This window comes from Molothrus ater, chromosome 3 (assembly GCF_012460135.2).
Source record: "Molothrus ater isolate BHLD 08-10-18 breed brown headed cowbird chromosome 3, BPBGC_Mater_1.1, whole genome shotgun sequence".
Lineage (NCBI taxonomy): Eukaryota > Metazoa > Chordata > Aves > Passeriformes > Icteridae > Molothrus > Molothrus ater.
This window is the reverse complement of record NC_050480.2, coordinates 103554114-103566345: the sequence shown is the minus strand read 5'-3', so window position 1 is coordinate 103566345 and position 12232 is coordinate 103554114. Positions and strand designations below refer to the sequence as shown.

The 12232-nt window shown below is 37.5% G+C and overlaps 1 long non-coding RNA gene across 4 annotated transcripts in view; it reads right to left on the bottom strand.

Annotated features, from left to right (window-relative positions):
- Window positions 1-12232, bottom strand: part of LOC118684826 (uncharacterized) — a 279897-nt gene that overhangs the window by 72710 nt on the left and 194955 nt on the right. For 3 of the 4 annotated variants that reach the window (XR_004979896.2, XR_008508271.1, XR_008508270.1), the window contains one exon: window positions 6040-12232. This exon is cut by the window's right edge and continues 610 nt beyond it. The exons of the other annotated variant lie outside the window; for it this stretch is intronic. This is a non-coding gene — a long non-coding RNA (uncharacterized LOC118684826). Of the gene's footprint in view, window positions 1-6039 lie in introns of those variants that run through there. 4 annotated transcript variants of the gene reach the window in all.

Here is a 12232-nt window from a genome sequence, read left to right as displayed (position 1 = left end):
AATAGCACTACATAGGATGTAAATTCTCAGTCTACTTCTGTAACATGGAACGATCAAACTTGCAATTCTGCTCTTGAGTCATGCCTTCCTTAACCAAGTAAATAGTAATGAAGGTTTTTGTGGCATTTACCACCACCAAACACCTTACATAACTTGCAACTTCTCCAAACTCATCTGCCTCCTAATGGGAAACTGGATCCATAAGACGCCCCCCTCAACAGACCTCCTTCTTTATGGCAGCTTGAGAGCCCACTGCCAGGGGTGGGTGTTTTGCACAAACAAATGTCAGACTGCATCTGGTGGGGTGACAATAGCTTCACACACATTTATCTGCCTTTCATTACTTTGTATCACACTCTCCAATTCTATTTACATTAGTTTTTATTTAAGATGAAATAAGGCATCATTGATGCATCTTAACTGCGTTATTCAACACCCACCAACTCACTGACAATTGCACATCAATACATTTTAGTTAAGCATCTGTTTCCTCATTTGCTCCCTTGTCAAATTTGCAATTTATGTCTGCATAACTTTTCACTCTGTAGCTGCACTCTGCATGAAACAGGTAGAGAATGCACAGCAAAACGCTACGCTTGTTCTTCAGAGCAAATATGTTCTGCAAGTTCATGCTGTGAAGATCTGAAAAGTTCTTTAGGGTTACACATAGGTGTGAAAACTGTTGTGATTCTCTGTTGAAGCCATAGCCTCAGCTAGGTAATAATTAAATCATTAAAAAAAATTAAAATTATAAAATTAAGGCCTTGTATTCACATAAGAGACTTTCATATCAGCAAAAAGGATTGTTGTTCTAAAAGAGGAATAGAGAAGATAGAATTTAATAAGTTCTTTATTGTGAAGTTGAATATTTAATTGTTAAAACATCTTTCCTTTGTATCCTCCCATCTCCCTTCCCTATGCTTCCCCCTTCCCAGAAGAAATCAGGCTTTTTCCCAAGTTTATATCAAACAAAAAAATATATTTTCTTGTGGCAGCTGAAAAGCTTACTATCCAAATCCTGAATATTTTATAGAAAATAAAATGATATTTATTTTTAAGTGCATTCTACCTTCAACACAACTGCATCCTCACAACAAATCTATTGCGTTGTCCTGACATAGTTACTGCAAAGGTTTTTCCTTTGCTGTCCCAAGGGCCCAATTGATTTATCTGCCAGAAGCCCAAAGCCCCAAAATAAGATCGCTTTGAGTTTACAGAGGTCATTTTTCATTGTCTAAATAAAAATTTCTAAACAAAAATCTCTCATCCTGTTAACCGCAGGGTCCTTATCTCCCCAGAGGCTACAGAAACCTGAGAGAAGCCATTTCAATTCTTTTATGAAGAAAGATAAAAGCAAGTTTTCGATTAGAAAGCCAAGGAAAGGCTTCTTATTAAATGGTGGTAACAGTAACTAGTCGAAAAGGCAAAAGCGTTCAAGGAAAGGGGGAAAGGGAAATCATTATGCATGAAGCAAACACTATACATGAGGCTGCCAAGGCAATCTGAGGCAGTGACATTCGGGAAGGCAAGGGAAGTTCGCAAGCCTTTGTAACTAGTTATAGTTCATTCCCATCTATTTAAAAAGAGCTGTTTTATCAGGCATGTTTTCTTAATTGTGTGCCCATAGCTTTATCCACCAATATTAACTGTGTGTTAGAGCAATTATGTATTCAGACCCTCTTTCTCTTGATCTGTCATCATTCAAAGCACTTATGCAGCACTGACTGGGGTTTGAGATGGCATGTGATTCCAGCCCTGCAATAATAGATTCTGCAGTGCTAAGCTAAAAGTGAAATTATTAGAAGTTACTTCATATTCGAAGTTAGGAAAAAATGAGATAAACAGAGACATTAATGGTGATGCACTGGGAAATCATCCAGACCTCTGAAAGGGAAAGATTTCTGCTGTTTGGAAAAATTCTCAGAATATATGACTGAAGTTCCCTATTAGTGCTTTCCTTCCTCCTTCCTACATAACAGAAGAAGAGAAATTAACAACATTTAGGACCCTAGGTAATTCTTCAGGATGCTAGCTCTAAATATCTAACCTACCATTTAAAATGCCAAGTTGAAAAACCCACCTATAATTCCTTATGAAGAAAAAATCCAAGAAAGATTTTGAGAGCTCTTTATCCTTAATGAAGACAGGCATTCAGAACTCTGAGCATTTAAGATTTTCTCCTGCACTAAGCTGTATACCTAAATGTCTAGGGAAAATCACCCCATAAATGAGAGTGATAGAATCACATCCATCTCCAGCAATGCAAAAATCCAGTTGGATTTACCAGTGATTGTCACTGCTAAGACATTCTGGCCAACACTGTCTGTGGTCATGGCATACTGACAGACAGCAAGTTTTCTTAATCTCTTATATCCTGAAAACAATTTTTTATCCTGAAAACTTAGTACATCCTTCATGTACTGGATGATGCCTTTTTTTAAGTGGTGAGAATAGCCTTACCTATCCAAGATAAAACAATGCTTCCCTGGCCTCACACATGATTAAACCGAACAGAAGGGAATTATATTTCCCTATGTCCCCTGTGACGGTGGTCACAGGGGTTTGCAGGTGAAGAGAGAGACGACAATGTTGACTCTATGATCAGAAGGCTTGATTTATTATTTTATGATATATATATTACATTATAACTATACTAAAAAGAAAAGAAAAGAAAAGGTTCTTTCAGAAACTGCTAAGCTAAGAATAGAATAGAAAAGAATGATAACAAAGGCAGCTCTCTCGGACTCTGTCTGAGATAGCTCTGTCTTGATTGGCCATTAATTATAAACCTCTAAGAGGGGCCAGTCACAGGTGGACCTGTTGAATTCTACAGCAGCAGATAATAATTGTTTACATTTGTTGCTGAAACTTCTCAGCTTCAGCAGGAAAATCCTAAAGAAAAGATTTTCACAAAAAGATGTTGCGACATTCCCCACTTCCTTCCCCTGCATATCTATAACAGGTATTTTTTCTGCCCCAAGTTTATATTTTCAACTGAATTTATGCTCTTTAACGAAGTAAAAGAAAAATTTAGTTTACCCAATTCAAATCAATAAGAAAATTTTATGTTTCTAAAGGCAGCACATCTCTTCTACTTCAGTGAGGTCAGGATTCTACCTCTAACATGTAGCTTTGTGATGTTAATAACTTCAGCAGGCACAATTTAATTTATGCAGCCATCTTTTTTACCTGTATCTTACTTTTATGTATTTCTATACTTACAATAGAGATATCTATCTCTAATTTTTTTTTAAAGCTATGAAAATTAGATTCCAACTAAACCACAGTTTGCCATGCTTACTTCATTACTTTTCATATTTAAATGTATCATCTTTGCCAGGAACAGTCATACTGTTCAGAAAAGTCCTGATCTAACCCCTAGTGCAGCTGGTGGAGCCTGTCACACTGACTGCAGCAGGAGCAGGATCAGGCTTTAAATGTGGGGCTTCTTAAGATGCCTCTTTCTCATGTACTCATCTAGTTGTTGAGCTAGGTGTAGCTGAGAAATGCCTGACTGTTTCAGGTAATGCAGGTGTCTTGTAGACTTCACAAATTTGATTTTCAGTGGGTGAAATATGCTGTTTCCCAAATATGCCTTGTTGCAATATTTTTTAGTATTACTTTTTCAAATTATTGTTATTATTACTTAAAAGCTCCCTGAATATCTTGTACGCCTTGTGTATGTTTGGAATCTAAACTGTGAAGGTGATTTAATATGTCAAAATTGACAAAGAATGATGAGAGGAATTAAAGTTTTGAAGTGCCTACCTTTCATTTTAGGCCTTGAGATATTTTTCTCCTAATCAAGAAAAGAGTTAGAGAAGAGAGAAGCTGTTCACACAAAAATCAGAAAAAATTAAAAGTTTATTTAGCCTAAATAAGGCATGGTGAGATCTGATTTTTGGAAGTCAAAGACAAGTAAATAGAAAATAAGGCCCACATTTACCATAGTAAGGACAATTAGCCACCAGAACAGCAGAAAACACTGCCAAAAATGATGTCAAGATCAGTCACTTTTCTGAAAGGACAGACTTTTCTTTGCAGTTACTGAATGGAAGGCAAGGATTAATACCAGGATGTCCTACAGCCCCTGCTAACTAGGAGGTCTGACAAGACAATCCAAGAGCCGCTTCTGGCCTTAAAATCCTTCAAATCCATGAAACCAGGAACACCTTCTGCTGGAACACATTTGCTACAAGTGCTGTGATTCACCTTCCTTGCAACTCTCTGGGGCTCCCTGCCAAACAGAAGAAAATAAGGTTTTAAGCCCAGAAGGATTTTTACAGTAATACAAGATATTGATCCCTGTGTTGTTTTCAGCAGCAGCTTGTTTTTCTGTCCAGGTTCCTTAGAATCCCAGTGTGCCCAGCAGGTTAATGCTGAGTAACTGTAAGATGTTAGGAAAACATGACACCCTCTTTACTGTACAGAATTATATTATCCAGAGACTGCAAGAAGGACATTGGCATAGATTCAAGCCAGTGTTTTTATTTATTAAAACCTGGCTGTATACTGAAATTCCAGTGATAGCTTACAGCTGGCAGCTCCCATTCTATGCTAATTAAGGTTAGTTAGTGTTGTGCCACCCTCAAATGGCCACAAAATTCATGGAAGACAGGACTGATGCTTGGGAAGCAGCACAAGCACAATAAGCCACATATCAATAAATGCAACAGGCTGCAACCTTACTGCTTAGAAAACAGAGCAAATCTCAGCTCTGTCATTTTGATAGAAAATGCTGTGCTCTGTTCTTCTTTCCTTGGGCCTGAGTAAAAATTCAAGACAGGCTAGAAAAATTGATTCTTCTCACTGCTTCAAGACACCTCTTGGTCTTTTAGGGATCAAACTGATGCCCAGGAATAACACAGCTCTTTGCATCAATGAATTTTCTATCACCTATTAGCAATGAGAGCCTCACAATGCTTTTAGACAGTTTTTAAAATCACTTGCAGGAATTTTTGCCTGATTTTTTCTTTCTTTTGAGTGCAGGTAAAGGTTCCATCAAAATAAAAATTTCCCAAGCATTAGGAAAAAGACATCCACAGATAATCCGAGCTGTGTAATTTAGTCCAGAGCCTCTGCAGGTGTGGCCAATACAAAATTGGTTAAAGGTTACATTACTTCTAAACAAACCATGGATCTGATGCATCTTTTTTACTGTCATTGAAAAATACAACATGGGTGATTTCCAATCTGGGCTGTTCTCAGCTGGTACTGTTGATCTGTGCTTTTCCCCTGGCATGACTATGCAACTGTTGTCATACAGGTTTTCCTAGAGCTGTAACCATTCAACAGAACTCCAGAAGTTGATCCTCTAAGAGAAAATCACAGTATGCATTACAAGACCAAAGACTGTAGAGGCTGGTATGTACCTGTTCTTGCCTTGCTGCATGGGTGAAATAGCTATGAAAAAAAAATTGAATTTTCCATTTTGCATATTTTAGAAAAGTCTATTCTATGAATCTTTAATGTTCTATCGAGTTACAGCCTTTAAACAGTCAAAATGGAGAGTTGGGGGAGGGGGGATTTGTATTTGTTACACAAAAAGAACAAGGCTGATACATGCTCCCTGACATGGTGGCACTGTCTTTTTAATTTCCTTAACTTTCTGAGATATTTGACCACCACTTGCTCACATGTCCAGGGTAAACATGCACCAGGCTTAGGGTTAGAGAGGAGTTTCCTTTCTGGTGAATTCAGCAGGACTTCAGGAGGAGTCTGGAGTCTTTTTTCTGCAGAAAGGGCCACAGAGTATAGCCAGAATCACGTGGGCAAGCCTTTCCTAATCCATTTCCAGCCACAACACAGTCCTCAGGTTCTCCTAGAATCCTGATCTCTCCTCCTCTTGCTAGAGGAAACAACTGTTGTGTCCCATGAGAAATTAACCTAACCAAAGTCCCTGGGCTCAGGATAATGTTTTACTGGTACAACAGATGCAGCTTGTGGTTTAGAGGATATCTGATGAGATAACTTGAAGGTCCTCTGAAGCTAAGCAACTTGTTGGCATTTAAAAATCATAGACATATTAACAAACATCTGTTACACTACACATCATAACATTTATTGTAACATACCCTACAATATGCTGCACCGTGTTAGTGATAATAATAACTATGATAATTACACATACAAAAAAGGATGTGCAACTCGAAAGCATTAAGTAGAACCAAAATATAAATCTCTCTGACAGAGTTCTCATTTATAATGTAAAACCATACATGAAAGAAAAACACAAACAGCACAAGGCATCTGAATTGCAGCTCCGATTGAGATCCAAACAAACTAAAGTTAGGTGTAAGGGCAATGTGTACCCAGGGACATAAATAAATAAAAGGAAGCAAGAAAATAGCCTCTTTTTACATCCAGACAGTCCAGAGAATAATAATGTGCTAGTTTTTCAAATCCAAGTACCTATTGAAGATTGTAATGATTTCAGTCTAAAAAGCAATGCTGGAAAGCCTCTTCAGAGATTGCAAGCTCCCACTGTGCAGAAACATTGTGTCACTGCACACGGGTGTAATGGAGACAGACAAAAGAAGTAGTTCAAGGAAAGACGTGGGGAAGCACTGGATGATGTACTTTCTCAGAAAACCTAGTTACAGTTTTATCAGTGACAAAAAAAAAGCAGGGGAGGGAGGGGGATGCGGTGGAGGTTGGAGGGGGACATGGTTGAGTAATTTCTTGCCCTAAACTGAAAATCCTGACTCAAAACTGATTACACTGCAAGCAGAGAAGCAGCTTAAGGTATCCTTTTATTTTGCTAGAAGTGGTACCAACTATTTGCCATGACAAAGACCACAACATGGTTTGTGGTTTTCCACACATTCTATAGTAACCCACCCTTCCAAACTGATCTCTGCTGTCTTCTCTGCTGACCTTTCCATACAAAAAAAATTGAGAAGCTGTGTTAAGGGCTGTGTTAATTACCCTTAAATTCGTGTTCTTGCAGCTTTAACTTATGTATTTAAATTTCTTTTAAAAAATCAGCATAGTTTTTTACACAAACAAAAGGCACACTAATTGAGATGAAATTACTCAGACTACTTCAGTTTATACAAAGATTTAAACCTGGACTATCATTTAAAGATGCTGAATATCATATACAGCATCAATAGTAATTACATTTTATTTACTTTCAAGGGTTGATCCTGTATAATATTTATGAGGTATAGAAAAATATTGTTCTTTTAGGAAATTAAATTTTCAGGAATACATTACCTAGGTTTCTTGTTTTTTCTTAATTCACATATAATCCATTTGACTTCATATTTTTAACTAAAAATGCTGAGAAAAAAATCATTACATTTTTATTAGAGGTCAAAAGGACAAGAAGATATTTTAAAGCTGTGTTTTTTAACATAGAAATACTAACACCTAAAGGGAAAGAACCTATTTAATACTTCCAGTTTAAATGAATCCATTTATATGAGAGTTGCAGAACAGCACTGACAGGGAGAGGAGTGAAAGGGGAAACTCAGGATCCCTCTGTTGTTATAGGAAGACATTCTTCATTTTGATAAATGAAGTCTCAAATATTGATATCTAGGGAATTGTCAGACACCTGAGAAAAATACACTAAGAGGCTTCTTTCCATCCTGGATATAGTTATTCCCAACTCTGAACCTTTACACTTTTGAGTACAGTCAAGGTCTTTGCATTTCTTGACACTTTTCAGTCAATACTTTTCCTGAGTGAAGTCCTAAAGAAATGGAGATATATTTATAGAAATAGCCACTCAGAAGTTCCCAAGGAAGGCAGCCAGGTTATTGCCAATATCTGGATTCCTAAACCTAGACCACACATTTTGCTTTTAGCAAGTGGCAGTGACAAGTCCTGACAGAGAGGAAACTTCTGGGCATCAATCCGTGGCACAAGCAGTGGTGGGATGGAGGATGCAGGACAACCTCTCTAAGAATCTCAGCTGCTGAAGCAGGAAAAGAAGCAGCAGGAATTCTGGCTTGGAGACATTTATGAGAGGTGGGAAGGAGAGGAAATTCCTTCAAAGACCAACTTTTGCAGCCCTTTTATACAGTGGATTACTTCATTTCAAGATCATGGCACATATTAGAGCAATGATATTAGATCCAGATTACATGCAAAATACCACTACTAAAGAGGTTAGAAATTTAAAATGGAACAAAAAAACCAGAAGAAATTATACTGTGCAAACAAATGTGCAGTCATACTTTGTCACTAATACAAATATGCAAAACTCTTCAGGTGCAGAAATCTTCCTTTTCAAAACCACGCTAAAATGGAAAGCTCTCTGGTGATTCAGAGCTTTCACTTTCTCATCTGATGTTTTTGCCACATGGAAAGAAAGCTCAGCCTTTCACTTTTCCCTTTAAGTACCTTAGCTAAATCCCAGCTGGGTGCAGCAAAACTCAGACCCATAACCATATTTATCAGTACTCATGAGATCAGATGTCTCTAACCTGTATAATTCCTCCTGACCATAGGTTCTAATCATCGCTATGAAATTTGGAACATAGCTAAATAGTTTTTAATCCTAATAACATTAGTAAATCTCTGATACACGCCCTGGAAACCATTCCAGCAACGTGTGTTTTATGTCATTTTCTCAGGATTCAAAAATAAATAAAAAGATGAGGAAAGCAGAAAGTAAAAACAGAAAAAAAAATAGCAGGATGTTGCTGCCACTGATGTCTATGGCAACTGGCAGAAATCCCATGCATTTTAATGGGAGTAAGATTTTCAATTTTTAGTACTTGTGCCCTACATATCTTTCGCCTTCAGCTCTTCTCGACAGCATTGACTACATGATGTTCTGAAAAATGAACCTCCAAAATGCAGTTTTGGCCTGTTGGAAAGGTTTATTCTTTTTTTTTTTTTTTAACTTATGCTCAAATTTCAAACATGGGCATAAGGATTATATTTTTATTTTACTACATAAGGGGAGTGAACAAGTCTTGATGCTGACAGAACACTTTATGTGATATTTAGCAACAAAGAAGGAAACTCTGTCAGCCCAGAATTCACAGGAGCACCAGTTGGCTAAATTCATGGCACGGTGTGGGAAAATTACCTCAACACTCTCTACTTTTGCTGATTTTTCCTTATGCTGACACTTCTGATGCCCTGAAAGTTGCTGTGCTCACATCCTCTGCTGCTGGTGTCAAAGAACACTCTCAGTCTTCACATGCCAAGATGAGGAAAACCTATTGCAATGCCCAAAAGACTTAACTCCTGTCAAATATATTCATTTAACACAAGCACTCTGGTCTATGACTCTGAAATCTTAAAGTGATGGCATGAGGCAGGAAGGAAGGGAAAAAAATCCCCAGTAGCTTTTAAAAGAAAATCTTCAGTTAATGGGGAGAGCCACTCCAGTTCATTGCAAAAGAAAAAGACAAAAAGTATTGGCCACAAAGACAGAACTAGATTTTCAGATTAGTGCTGTACACAGAGGATTGTACACAATCCTACTGAAAAATAGTAACTCAGAAATAACTGCCTCACATGAAAAACAGCCTACTTGATCATACACTTGAAGGTACATCCAGTCCTTCTTGTGTCCAGACTTCTCCTTGAAGAGTACTTTCATCACTTGGGTCAGTTTTTGACACTGGTGTAGATTTAGTATTGTTAAATATTGTATTTTTAAAAAAAATTAAAATTGTTCAGCTATTTGGGTGCAGTATTTTTTTTCTATTCTTGCCAAGACTATAGAAGCCCAGTGCATAGTGAAATTCCTTCATCATGTGCTACAGATTCCCTAGGCTAAGCAACAGTCCCTCTCTTCTTCTTTGTCCTCTCCATTTCATTAAGTTTACACATATGGGAATAAAACACTTTCAGAACAGGGCCAATAGCAAGCCTGTCACATCAAGAGCCTGTCACATCATGAGGTTTTGAGAATGTGTTCCCACACATGTAAAGATTCCCACTGGTGTTAGCATCCCCTCATGTGTCCTCAGAACAGAACAGAGTATCTTGACTTGGAACGGACCTGTGTAAGGATCACAGAATCCAACTCCCTGCTCCTCACAGGACTAACCAAAACTAACTCAGAAGACCATGCAGGCCATTTGTTTGGTTTACCACATCCACCAACTGGGTTGGTTTTCATGGCTATAACATCCCTTCTTCTTTCATCATACTGCCAGCCAAATTTACTTCATTTTGCAGTATACACAAAAAAATGAATAGAAATTTAATAAGCACAAAAAAGACTCAAAGGATGTGATGAGGCTACATGAAAAAAACCTACCAACATTTGCAAGGCAGATGAAATAACCTATCTTTGCAGCCCAGGAAGTGTCATATGAAGGTTTGCACGTTCCTCTGAGCCCTCATGTTGGACAGAAGTGGATCAGCTGGAGTCAAATATAAATCATGAGGCCTGTGAGGAAAGCCCAAAGGAACTGCACCTGTTTAACCTGAAGCCAAAGAAAATGGAAGGAGGCATTTGAACAATGACTACAGTGTAGAAGATAATTATATATTTGCTTAATCCGTTCTGGGTACAAAAAGAAAAAAAGAATAGACTTAAGTTTCTGATTTTAATAAAGCTCTGGACTAGGTTCCCTGTGCAGCAGTGAAATTTCACCCACTGATGGTCTTCCAGAGCAGGCAGGACAGACTTGAATGATACAGGTGTACATTGATCATGCAGTGGGACCATCAAATTTGTGATTACACACACAAATGCAAAAAAATGCCTTCACCCTTCTTATTTTTAATAATTTATTCTTGGGAAGAAACACAGAAAAGTTTTCAATAGTCAGGAGGGACTGCAGGTGCTTTTTGTCTCTCACACATTCTTTCCTCTTTTGCCTTCTCACTCATTTTCTTAAATTTTATTTTCATAACTTATTCCAGAAAAGGAAAAATTTATTTTCCTTTGCAAAGCACCTTAAGTTTCAGGTAAAGTAAAAGCTGGGTCTGAATGACTCTTACTTTCACATGAAAACACTTAATGAATAGGATTTTTGTAAAACATCTACATTTTCTGGCATTTGCCCATACAAGTACATACTGAAGATTCTGATTTTTTTTCCACCCCCTTCATTCTAAGAACTGTGAAGTGAAGTAGCTGGTAGGAAAGGAAACTTTCTGGGGATTGCCATTCACACAAGGATACACTCATAGCTTTTGTGTTTGCTTGGAGACTAACAGCACTTTTATACAGCCAGAGATGCAATTTTATAAACAATGGAAGCAATTCTACTGAAAAAAAGATTTTTGAAAACAAAACACATACTTCTTACTAATCCTAATAATAATGATAAACTTGCAGGAATTTTTGAAACAAGAACATAAGAAGATAAAATGAGATGCATAAAAGGAAAAGAAGAGAAAATTAATAAAGAGATATTAAAAATGTATTATCGGAAGCAGGTAATTTTGTGAGCTCTCCAAGACTAAAGATTTGAGATTTGATTCAATCCCAAGTGATCTGTAGAGCTGCTGTTAAATTTCCTATTCTTGCTCACATCAAAAACTAAGATTTGCTTTAATAGGGGTTGAACATACACAGAGAAAAAACAATAATTCTGAAGGGTTATGCTGCTGGCTTTAGCCCTTCCTGCATCTCACCTGGGAAGCACTAACAAGTGCTGCATTTCTTTGATATCTAACCTCTGCAAACAAAAATTGCTCCTTTAATTTTAAATGTAGGATATGACCATGATCTTGTTTTAATAAGGGACTGACACTTTAAAACATTCTTTTCTTAAAGAATGGCACGGTGTGGGAAATCACAGTATTGTATCTCAGTATGTTTGGCTTTCCTCAGATAGTCTTCATAATGAATACACCAAAGGGAGTCAGTGCAGCAGAGGGAATGCAACATTTCCTGACATCACCTGTTTATCTAGCACAAAATTGGAAAGATTTTGAAGGCAATGAAAACAATTCAGAGAGAGCAAGGTCTGGCCACTAGTTCTGCCCTGGCTATACATGTTCATTCCTTAATTCACCAGGAATCTCATCCTGTTTCTGTGCGCAGTGTTGGATTTGAGCTGCTCTTTACTATGTTGGGGTTTTGTTCCTCTTCTTGTTGTATTTTTTCTGAATACTGAAGCATTTTTTAAAATACTAAAAAGAGCATACAAACATGCAACTAAACCAAAAGAATCAAGCATGGCACAGTAGGAGAAGAAAGCTTCTGGGGAGAGAAAGCAAAACTGTGTGACAGATGGAAAAGTCTCAATGGATGAATGGTACTACTACAAATAAGTAGCAGGCAGCCAGAGGGAATCAAATAATG